This window comes from Mus pahari, chromosome 14 (assembly GCF_900095145.1).
Source record: "Mus pahari chromosome 14, PAHARI_EIJ_v1.1, whole genome shotgun sequence".
Taxonomy (NCBI): domain Eukaryota; kingdom Metazoa; phylum Chordata; class Mammalia; order Rodentia; family Muridae; genus Mus; species Mus pahari.
In genome coordinates, this window is record NC_034603.1 from 74,626,235 (window position 1) to 74,638,328 (window position 12,094).

The 12,094-nt window shown below is 48.1% G+C and overlaps 1 protein-coding gene across 5 annotated transcripts in view; it reads right to left on the bottom strand.

Annotated features, from left to right (window-relative positions):
- Pitpnc1 (phosphatidylinositol transfer protein cytoplasmic 1) overlaps positions 1-12,094 on the bottom strand; it is a 266,327-nt gene that overhangs the window by 91,650 nt on the left and 162,583 nt on the right. The gene's annotated exons all lie outside the window — the stretch shown is intronic.

Consider the following 12,094-nt stretch of genomic DNA (forward strand, 5'->3'; position numbering starts at 1 on the left):
GGTTGTGAGCCACCATGTGGTTGCTGGGAATTGAACTCAGGACCTCTGGAAGAGCAGTCAGTGCTTTTAACCACTGAGCCATCTCTCCAGCCCTTAACCCCTCTCTTAACCCATTATGTACTAGTGACATTAGAAAGGATAAATCAATGCTATAACTAACAATACAGTGTCGGGAGGCTGGGGTCACAGCTCAAGGTGGAGAACGTGCTTAGTGTTTGTAAGGTCTTGAGTTTGATTTTCAGAACAGAACCATGTAGGTACAATGTAGCCACAAGTAAGCCATCCAGTAACAGCAGTGACCAGCACCAGGCTGCAGGAGGCCTGGCCAATGCGTGATGGACAGAGACTTTATTTGCAAGGCTGCCCCAGTGTCTGTGTCTCACTAGGCCCCACTGTGCCTCTATTAGCTTGGGAAGGTCAAGCAGCCTGAGAAGAGGATACTGATGGATCTGGGTGTGTCCAGCTTCCTCCCCGAACTGAGCTGGGCATTATCTTTCTTGGACACCAGAGATGGCATAGAAGGCTAATGTTTAAAATGATCCAGTGATTCCCCTGGGACCTGCGGGTATTAGATACAAGAGACATGGCTTGTTCTGGTCACAGTCCCAAGAGGCTATGATCTCTGTACCTGGCATTTTCTGAATGTTTCCAAGTTCTTGGATGCTTGCAAATTCAACCCAAGGAGCAAATGCCAATATGATCATCGCTCTTTTCAAGATGAGAGATGGAGCCATAGAGAGGTTAAGCAAATGGCCTACAATCACACAGCTGGCACAGTACAGAATCAGGACTGAAAGCTAAGTAGTTGGTTCCCAGTATCTGTACTCTTGAGTGCTACACTGTGTGGCTCTCGAAGCCGGCCATCCAGCTCAGTGGTAGCAGCAGCATTTTGTAATGTCATATCACCCACCCGAGAGCATCTGATTCCAAAAGCCTGCAGGTGCATTCCAGCCATGTAAGCTGCACAACCCCATGAGGGACATGCTGGGCACGGTCCGGTGAGGAAACTGCCTTACTTCCCTGTTCACAGGCAGGCCAGGCCAGTTAAAGTTTCAGCATCTACTAAGAAGGTAGGCTGCATCTCCCAAGCTCCCCCACCCCCCCACTGCTGTATCTGCCTTCCCTGCATCAGCCCACTGACCTCAGGCATGCCTGCATAAGAAGCCCAGGACGTACCATAGATAATTTCCCTGAAACCATATGCCTTGCGCATCTACCTGCCTTCATCTGAGAGAAGCAATCCAAGCTGTGGCTAAGGAAACAGGGAGACGACCAATCCCAGTAACTGCCTCGATGGAGGCCGAGGCACTGTGGTGATTTATTAACACCTCCCCGCTGTCTCTCATCCAACCTCTCACTCGGTAACCACTCTGCCCTCACACCCATTTCCTGGGACTTCCAGGGAGGGAGGCTGGTCATCACGAGACAAGACGCTGGCACCCTTGAAGCCCCCCCCCCCCCCACGGCAGAACCTTGACTGACTCTTGAGCTCGGGAGACATCCTTGCGAAGAAAACCTCTTAAAGATAACAAGCCTTTAGGGAAATCAATATTTGTACTCGCAGATCTGTGACTCATCCGAGGGTCAATCCAATGAGGGGCGAGAGAAGGTGGCAATGCAGGGTGCGAATCTGTGTTGCCAACCAAAACTCCGAGTCAGTCTCTCTCTCTCTCTCTCTCTCTCTCTCCCTCTCATTACCATCATCATCCTCTGTCCCTTTCTACCTTTGGAGACAAGATCACTTGTGTAACCTGAAACTTGATAGCCTAGGTTGTGTGGCTTAAGAGACTGAGGGAACTCTGTCTGCTTCCCTAGTATGGACACCCCAGGTGCACCAACTCATCTAGTTTTTGATGTGAGTGCAGGGGTGGTGTGTGTGTGTGTGTGTGTGTGTGTGTGTGTGTGTGTGTGTGTGTGTGTGTGTGTGGATAGCCAAGTTCAGGTCTTCACGCTTGTGTAGCAAGTATTTAACCAATCATGTTCTCTCTTCAGCCAGTGGTTTCCCCCACCCCCCCAGCCCCAAGTAGTTGATCTTCTAAACCACTTATTCTAGATCGAGCAAATAAATTCCAGCGTTTGGGTTTCAAACCCAAATACAAAATGCAAAAAAAAAGCTTGTATGCAAATTCCCAGGTGTTGCTATTTGGAGTGGAGGAGGGAGGTTGTTTTCCCCATCAGAATGGCAACTCTGCCTGCAAGGGGGCTGCAGGTGCATCTGCCCTCGGCAAGGCAGCAAGAGGCTGAGGAGAACCTAACAAGTCCCATCTGGGGTTGGAGAATTGGGGAGGGGACAGTGAGGTGGGGCTGGGGCTAATAATCCCCATTGTGACATCTGATGGCTTCTTCCTGGGGTGCTGGCATGTAAGTCTCAAGGCAAAATCAGAAGGGGGGGGGAGAAGAGCACTCTACCAAGGCTGACAGCATGAGTTCAGCCACCAGAACCCAAATGGGAAAGAAAAGAACTGTCTCCCACAAACTGTCCTCTGACTTCTACAGGTGCCCCATTACACGTGTGTGCATCCATCCACACATACACATTTAACACACTTGCACACCCCCCCGCATGCAAACACACTTCATGTAAGGAAAATCAGAAGCTATAGTTGCTTTAAAAAATTTTTTTTTTTAACTCTTGGGTGAGTTATTTATTTTCAATAATGTTTTGAATTTTTTTAATGTTTTGAGATTTTATTTGTTTTTATTTTACATGTATGGGTTGTTTTCTTTTTCCTCTTTTTTTTCCCCTGCATCTATATCTGTGCACCACATACATGTAGTGTCTGTGGGACCAGAAGAGGGCACCAGATAACCTGAGATCAGAGTTACAGATGGTTCTAAGCTATTAAGTGGGTGCTGGGAATTGAACCCTGGTCCTCTGGAAGAGCCACCAAATGCTCTTAACCACTGAGCCACTTCTCTAGTCCAAAATGTTTAAGATGAGAACCTGGGGCCTGATGATGATGAACCTTTACACACACACACACACACACACACACACACACATACACTCACACACGAATACACCTACGTGTCTTGTGCAGGGCAGTGTCTATAGAGAGCCAGCAAATCTCTATTAGATAGCCTTCCATTTCTCCTTTAGAAACTGAGTTTATCCCAAGTATTCCTCCCAACCCTCAGTCCTCTTCTCTGGGAGTTCTTCTTTCTTTTCTTTCTCCCCCGCTTTTAAAAAACATTTAATTCATTAGTGTGTGGTGGGGCGGGGGAGGGGGGGCGTACATGTCACCGCATGTGTGTAGGCTAAAGCCTGTCGGAGTTTGTTCTCTCCTCCTGCCACGTGGGTCTGGAGGATAGGAACTCGGGCTGTCAGGTGAGGGGCACTTTCACACACTGAGCCATTCCACTGGCCCCAATCTCACAATTCTGACTCACAGTTTGAGGAGGACTCATGAGGAGGACAGAGACCTCACCGACCGACAGCCCCCTTCCTCCACCGCCATTCCTTCAGCTGCTTATCTTCACAAGATTCACTTGGAGAATCACAGAAGGACCTCACTCTTTCTTTCCCTATCGCACGAGATCACAACGAGAAGAACTGGTGTTCTTGTCAATGACTTGGGCTCAAAAGGGAAATACCTTGACCTTTATCATTCCCTAGCCTCAGCTATTCCATGTGTAGAATGGGGCTGATCCTTCTCCATCCAGTCTGTAGGAAGCTCAGAAGATGAGTGATTGTACAAGCGCTCTGTAACCCAGATTCTAGCACGAAATAGCAGTATAGTAGTGCAAAGACATTTAGATATGTCTTGCCTGGAACCTTGTTTCATTGATTGATTATCTTTTCCCTGTCTCCTTTTCATGACCCCTAATCACAAGAAGTGTTTTATTCATGTGCATGGCTGAGTGTGTGTGTGTGTGTGTGTGTACACTCGTGTGCACACAGGGGCCAGAGGAGGGTATTATGTTTCTTCTACCTCCCTCTCTCTCCTTTCTCTGAGCCTGGGGCTTATGTTTTCCTGTTATACTCACCTGGCTTGTTCCCTGGGTGCTAGGGTGCAAACGAATGCCCTTCGCCCCCCCCATGTTTGTAGAACAAGCTCTCTCATCTTTGATCCTTCATCTCTCTAGCCCGCACTGTCCGAGTTACAAACCAACCCTCAGATTTCTGACTGCTTCTTGCTCCGTCTATAACCAACCCCGTCTCCCTGTCTTCACCATCAAGCGCCAGAGATTGCTGGCTCCCCTTCGGCCTCTCTCCTCTTACCCCGTGCAGTCTGGGATGGAGAAGAGAAACCCTGAGCATTTCTGAGCCAGCATCCCTTTCCAGCTACACCCTGGAGATGCCCTCACTGGCCATATGCCCACGCAGTTCCTCCATTCGACACGGCAGCTGGCTTAGCAGCCTCCACGCCCCTGCATCCCGATTTAAGCTGTCCCACCACCCCCTCCTCTCCCTGCTCCAGCACCTGCCCCCATCTCAGCCACAAACTCATTCTAGGGCCCAGGCTGCTACCCCAAGTAGCGGTGGTAGGAGTTCTGAGCCATGGGCGTGGCAGTACAATCTGGGCCCAGTCCCCATTCCCACCTCTAGCTGTCCCACCTCTAGCTGTCCCACCTCTAGCTGTCCCACCTCTAGCTGAAGACCATCTCAGTCGCCACCTCTGAATGACCGACATCGGCCTACCTGTCTCACTCACCATAGCATGCTGCCCCAGTCAGCCCCCCAGTCCTGATGACCTCCGACAAGACTGTACTGCTATCGGGGATGACATACATCAGCCACCCCACTTCAGAATACTAGCTGCAATATTCAAGTTACTTTAGTAATACTCTCTATGATTTGATATTTTCTCACAGCTAGGACTATACCACTAGCAGGAAAAGAAGATAGACCTTCGCCTACCAACCCTGGACTCTCAAAATGTTTATTAGCTTCTAAAACCATGGACCTGTCTCCTTAGACGAGAAGGACTCCAGGTCACTGAGGGACCTGTCACGAGGGAGAAGGACCCTGATACAACCATACTTGAACCTGCTGTGAGAAGAGAGATACCAGCAGCAGAGCCATTGTCTACAGCGGGGAGAAGTCTAACAGATCTGGGAGGTTTCTGAGCTTTCTAAGAGTCATTTGGGAGTATACAGTGCGTCAAGAGACCTACACCATGAAGACTCTAACGTCACTGTGGACAGAGTTCTGAGTTGGCCTCAGAGTCACGGGCACTTGTCCTTCCATTCTGAGACCACAAAGGGCTGCTGGGCTTCGATGGCGGATATCTGAGGAGATGTGTCCTACGTGTGGCCCACAGGTGGCATGCATCCCAGGATAGATATGACTGTGGCTCGACTCAGATGACAATGTCACACTGCGTTGTCAAAAGTTTGGACATCCCTGCTGGAGTCTGATTGGCAGTCCAGAGATTGAATCAGTGGCCTGAAGACTCTATTTGTTTGCTTGCTTACCTATTCAATTGGATGGGATTTCACTAAATAGTTGATGCTAACCTGACTCCCTCAGCTTCCCAAAGCTTGGAGTAAAACCTTGAATGCAGAGTGTGGACCCAGTCCTTCAGTCACAGAGAAGCAAAAGACATGGGGCAGAAGGCTGGATGAAATTCAAGCCATGGCTGACACTTGTATTTCAATCCAGCCAAGGACTCAGCTAACCTACGCATACATTCTACTCCCGTGGAGGCAGTAAGATAACGAACTGATGATGCTTGCAGTGCCTGAGTTTTGAGGGACATCTGCCCCATGACAATGGAAGAGCCTGCCCACTGTTTCCTTCCAGAGGGCCCAAGGGCCCTCATCCATGGAAGTGTCACTCACTTTGAGGTCTGAACACACCCAGGGACCCCATGCTCCTCCCAACTTAGTCATCCGACCTACAAGGGCTTTGTCAATGTCCACTGCTTATGGCCCGCTGACACTTGCCCCCAGCTGCTGCCCACATACATCTAGAAGCATGCATCTTGCCCACATGGAGGGAGGATGGTGTTTTGTTAGAAACAAGATCCACAGTGTGTGTGGGGAGTAGATGTTTGTTCAAGCCCCAGGTTCTTTGCTTATAAACTTGGTGATACTCCACAAATGCCTTCATCCGTCTGAGCTTAAACGTCTCCGACTACACACGCAGATGGCATCAGCATCGCAGCTATTTAGCAAAGATGAAAGGGACAGTGGATGTCTGAGGCTAGGCAGTTTCTGGCTGGAGAGGCTTGGGGTGGCATTGGCCAATTCCATGTATTCCTTTCTACAGAACTCCCAGAGCAGTGTGAATGAGCTAACAGAGTGGGAGTGGAGAAACCTGGCACAATGCACTCATGAGAGAATAGGATTGAAGCCTTGACCTTGCTGGAGTGCTTACCACAGGTTGAACACTTGACTGGTCCCTCCCATGACACGAATGGTGGCCTGCCCTGGTACTGTGGATATGAAGCCTCCCCGGCCCCTCTTTTGGCTTGCATTCTACCCAGACCACTTCATGCAGAGAAACGAAAGTCCTACCAAGGGGCCTTCCTGTCTCCTATATATAAAGACTAATATGGCCACCACCAGTTCACTTAGCTTACAAAACCCAAGGCTCAAAGAAGCTACAATACAGCATTTGAAAAAAAAAAATGTAACAACTGGGAACTCCAGGCGCCATGTGTCATGATTCTGCTTACAGGCACTGACTCCTGAGCCCCTCTCCCCTCTGAAAAACAGCAGCAGGGTCATCAAGAAACCAGGGCAACAGAGCAGACGCAGTCTCATGACCGTATCTTTGATTTTCCCCCAAGAAGAATGACACTGGGGTCCTCGCCATCTGCTCCCTGCCACCACTGGCTTTGTGTGCCATATTTGTGTGTCGTATCTGTTATTTGGCCATCCGTCCCATTAGAATCTACTGAGTTAAATCTCCCATTGAAACATGATCATACAATACTGGTAAAATCTCTACCAGAAAGACCTAGCATGCAGAGGGGGTGATTCTCTGTTGAACACTGGGGTAAAAAAAACAAAACAATAAACCTATTTGAAGTTTTGAGAGGTGATGAGGGAGGGAGGGAGATGTGAGGCGTCTGGGCCTCTGCAAGAATAATTTCCAGACACAAGCCCTCCCAGGTTCGCTGTCGGGAAATGCGAGCAGCTTGTACCGAATACAAGGTGGAACTGTGCTCCCAATTCACTACAGACATGCTCTGGAAGAAACGAAAGAGCTATTTTTGGTCCTGTGATTGATTAGGGTTGCTATAGTGATAAGAAACACTTATGAGAACAAAACTAAATGTAAGCAATCTGAAGTCTTAAAGAGAAAGGGGCAGCCACTCACAGGAATGTCAGAGTCTACCTGAAGGGTGCGGGGGAAACCCTGCTGTGGATGCTACCTCTGGCACAGCAAGAATATGGTGGCCACGGGGACAAGTCCAAAGGTCTCCCGGGACCTTGACCTTCAGAAGCAGGGAGTAGCTTTGGGACCATGGGACCATTCACTTCAAAGAGTGTCATCTTGGATGCAATATTCCTCTGGCACGTGACTTAGAGCTTACACGCTGTAAGCTTGGGCATTTTCTAGCAAAAACTACAATTTCCGTTCTCCCTGAAAGCTTATTTCTATCAGGAGGTGATGGAGTCTCATCTGCTGGTCTCAAGAAACACAGCTTCTGAGCCTCTCTCTGATGACCTTCCTCTAGGTAGTTGTTTTCTTTTTCTATTTTTCAAGGGCTGAGATGTGGGTTAGCTCAATGGTAGAGCACATGGTTAACATGTTCCCAGGGGTAGAGCACATGGTTAGTGTGTGTGAGGTGGCAGAGCACATGTTTAGCATTTGTGACACCCTGGCTTCCATCCACAGAACCAAAGAAAGAAACTAACTCCCTTAATATAACAGGTGCATAGTAGGGACACTTGTTAACAATGCTTAGTAGGTCGCAAGTTGTGCAACCACATCTCATTTCAAGATGGCGTCATCTTCTTTGGAGAAATTCCGCATCTAAGAGCACTCACTTGCTAGTTCCTGCCCCCCCTCAGCATCACACCACAAACTACTGCTCCTCCATGGTCTCTATGCTTAATCAACTCATACAGATTGAACACAACACGTGGCCTTTTGTGTTTAGTCCCCTTCACATGGCACCATGTAACGGTGCTTCATCCTTTTTCCTGGCACAGTTGTATTCCACTATATGGATATACCACAATTTATTTCTCCATTCATCAGCTGCTGGCCTGAATTTGTCATTGTATGCTTCCATCTCAAGTGTTGGGATTACAGTTGGACAGATGTGCCCTACCCATGTTCCTTGCTCCTTCCTTTTGGCTGTCATAAACAATAACATTGTGGGTATTCTTGCATCAGTTTCAGTGTGGACATGGGTTTTCATTTCTCTTGGGTGGAAATGCTGAACTATGCAGCAAGGTAACTCTATGTTTAATCTTTTGGGAAGTGGTCAGGTGACTCCAAAGGCCACAAGTAGTGTGAAGGTTCTGATGACCATATCCTTGTCAACACTTGCATTTATCCTGGTGTATCCTGACTGTAGGAAGTCCAGGAGCATCTATGAACAAAAATGATGATCCAGAGTAGACACCCAAAATGTTCCGCAAGACCTAACCCTGAGGCGAAACCAACAGTGGGTGTGTCTGCGTACTTATTTCCAAGGAGCATTGTCTGAAATAACTGACATCCTTGAACTCATTTAATAATTCCTTAGTCCCCATCTAATCCCAACTGGAAGAAGCAGCAAGGGTCCAACATGGCCCAGCAGCATGCCCAGAGTGAAAGGCAAACAAGGGAGGGGTTAAGACTCAACCCAGGTTGCCTACCTCTCTGGGGTAAGCACATACACCCATCATTCTACTAAGTGGCTTCTTTAGAAATAAGAGAGGGCCCAGTGTCTGGGCAAGAGGGGGCTGCAGCTCTGAGGAGGGGGCTGGTGTTGCTCAGCTTCTCAGTGTGTCCTGCAGCTACTACATGCACCCCCACTCCCAGATTCTTTTTTATTTATTTATTTTAAGATCTATTTACTTTGTGTATATGAGTACACTGTACTTGTCTTCAGACACACCAGAAGAGAGCATCTGATCCCATCCCATTCCAGATGGTTGTGAGCCACCATGTGGTTGCTGGGATTTGAACTCAGGAACTTTGGAAGAGCAGTCAGTGCTCTTAACCGCTGAGCCATCTCTCCAGCCGCCCCATCCCCACCCTGATTCTTATAACCTTTATGTACTTTAACTTGCAGGGCTGCACATCATAAACAAAGCGTGTGTGTGTGTGTGTGTGTGTGTGTGTGTGTGTGTGTGTGTGTCAGTCTTGAGAGGTACTCATTCCATTGGTACCAGACTCTCACACGTCAGCCTCAATCAGAAAGGATCAGAGAGGGGTGTGGCATTCAAAGCACTCTTGATTGTATTGTAATTAACTTTTTTTCTTTGAGACACTGCCTCGTGTAACCCAGGCTCACTTGGCATTTGCTATGTAGGCAAGGATGACCTTGAACTTCTGATCCCCCATTTTCCCCCCAAAAGGAAAAATCCTCATGCTATCTCTTCAGACCAAATCTTCTCTCATCTGAGATCAGAACTTTACCAGGGAGTCAAGAGATTCAAAAAGTCTCTCTTGGGGTCAGCAAATATTTATAGACTTTTTTTTTTAAAGGGCATTTCCTTAAACTTTTATCTGGAGCCCAATTTGTTCCTTGCTATCTTGTCCTGACAGAGCATGATGTGTATCAGTGGACATAAAACTCCACAAGGACTCAGGATCGTCCTTCTAAGGGAGTCCCCTGACCATGGCAACAATTGTCTGGTACTATAGATATTGTATACACTGTCAATTAATGTTGTTCAGGTAAGACAGGGAATTTTAACTTGAGATGGAGTTAATAATAAAACCGTCATTTCATTTTTATTATCTTTAGTGCTCTCTCTGTTTCTCTGTCTTTGTCTGTCTCCCTCCCTCTCCCTGTCTCTCCTTCCCCCTTCTATCTCCATCTCCCCTTTCTCTTCTCCCTCCCTTACAGCTGTGTGTGTGCCTGTGTTGTGGCCAGTGGTGTAACCCTTAGGTATTAATCTTCAGGAACTGTCCACCTTATTTTGAGGCCTGGTCTCTCGTGTGTCTGGCACGCTCACAAAACAGGCTAGGCTAGCTGGCCAGTGAGTCCCAGTGAGCACCAGTAAGCTATCGGTCTCTATCGGTCAATGTTTCCTCAGTGCTAGACTTCTACATTTATAAATTGCCAGGCTTTTCCGTGGGTGCTAAGATTCAATCACCAGTCCTCATGCTAAGATGGCAAGGACTTCACGGGATGAATCATCTCCCCACAGCCCCATCCCCCAAAACATTTTCTTCCTAACTCTTCCCCCCTTTTCTTCCTTTCCTAATCCTCTCCCCACCCTTACTTTCCTCTTCTCTCTAGCCCCCATCACCCCCCCTCAGCAACCCACCCCTCCCACTCCTCTCCCAACCTGTCTGGCTTGGAACTCAACTAGACTGGCCTCGAACTTGCCTCTCAAGTACTAGGAGTCCAGGTGGAAGCTACTGTGTCCGACCTTGAGATGAAGATCGTAAGGTAATAATATCCCATTTGTAATATCTTTATCTTTAATTATCTGCATTTTTTAAAGACACGGTCTTTCTTTTTTTTTTTTTTTAAGATTTATTTATTTATTATATGTAAGTACACTATAGCTGTCTTCAGACACTCCAGAAGAGGGTGTCAGATCTCGTTAAGGATGGTTATTAGCCACCATGTGGTTGCTGGGATTTGAACTCTGGACCTTCGGAAGAACAGTCGGGTGCTCTTACCCACTGAGCCATCTCACCAGCCCAGACAAGGTCTTTCTATATAGTCCTTGTTGTCCTAGATCCAGTTATGTAGATCAGGCTGGCCTTGAACTCACAGATATCCACCTGCCTCTGCCTCCCGAGTGCTGGAGTAAAGACATTTTACTTTAGCATTCTACACCGACAGAAATTTTGCCTTAGAAGGCAAAATAAGAATTTCTCATTAGTGTCTGGAGGTCTTGAAGACACACACAGTCCTAAGGAGTCACGTGGTCCCTTGTGCCTCATCTCAGATTCCCCACAATCATGCTGTCTGGGTTCTGAGGGCCATGTATGACTGACTGCCCCTACATAGGGTCTGTGGTGATGCTGAAAGGGAAGCTGGGGGGCGGGGGGGAGTGCGGAGATGATATTTCTGGAAAAGCATCTTTGGGACTCAAGTGGAAAAAAAAAATAAGTAAAAGAATCGTAGAGCTGAGAGGAGGAGACAAAGAATCGCATAGAAATAATGTGAAGAGGATGAGTCAGAGAGACTCCCCAGATATACGCTGCACAGGAAGACGCACGTGGCCAAGAAGAATGGCAGGGTCTGAAAGAAGTGGAGGAGGGTGAGAGGAAGCAAGTAAGAGCCGGAAAGAGCTGGAAACAGCTGCCTGTATCCCAGCCCACGGCAAGGAAATACACTTTGGGCTTTCAGCGTTGCCGCCAGCCGCACCCTGCACACCGCTCCACTCATTCATTAATTCAGTCATTGATGGAGCCTCTCGCGTCCTCTCTCGAGCAGGGAATAAGTAACTCACTGGAGGAGCAAGGGCAGGAGGGAGATGGAGCTAAATGCATGAATGAAAGCTTGCTTTCTGAATGGAGCCTAAGTTGCTCTTGGCACTTCTAGGGCAAGGAAATGAAATTCAGGCTCACAGGATCCGGAGGTAGGCTTGTCATGGCAGAGGGCGTGTGTGCACACTGATAGCTGCACACAGGCAAGGCAAGGCAAGGCACGGACTTAATTTAGAGACAGGCTGACCAAGCCCACGAGCCCTAGACTGTGTGTAAGGAACAAATGGGGAAGAGCAATATTGAGTCCTCAAACACAGGCACAGTAGGTAGGAGACGTTAAGATGGTGCACACGGGCTGGTCATGGCTCAGCAGGTAAAAGTGCCCACTGTACAAGGATGAAGAGCTGAGTTCAGATCCCAGCATTTACATACAACGCCAGATGTGGTTCCTTAAACACCTGTAACGCCAGTGCTGTAGGGACAGACAGGACAGTCACTGGGGTATAAGCTACAAGCTCAGAGTCAGGGAGAGAGAGAGAGGGAGGGAGAAAGAGAGAGAGAGAGAGAGAGAGAGAGAGAGAGAGAGAGAGA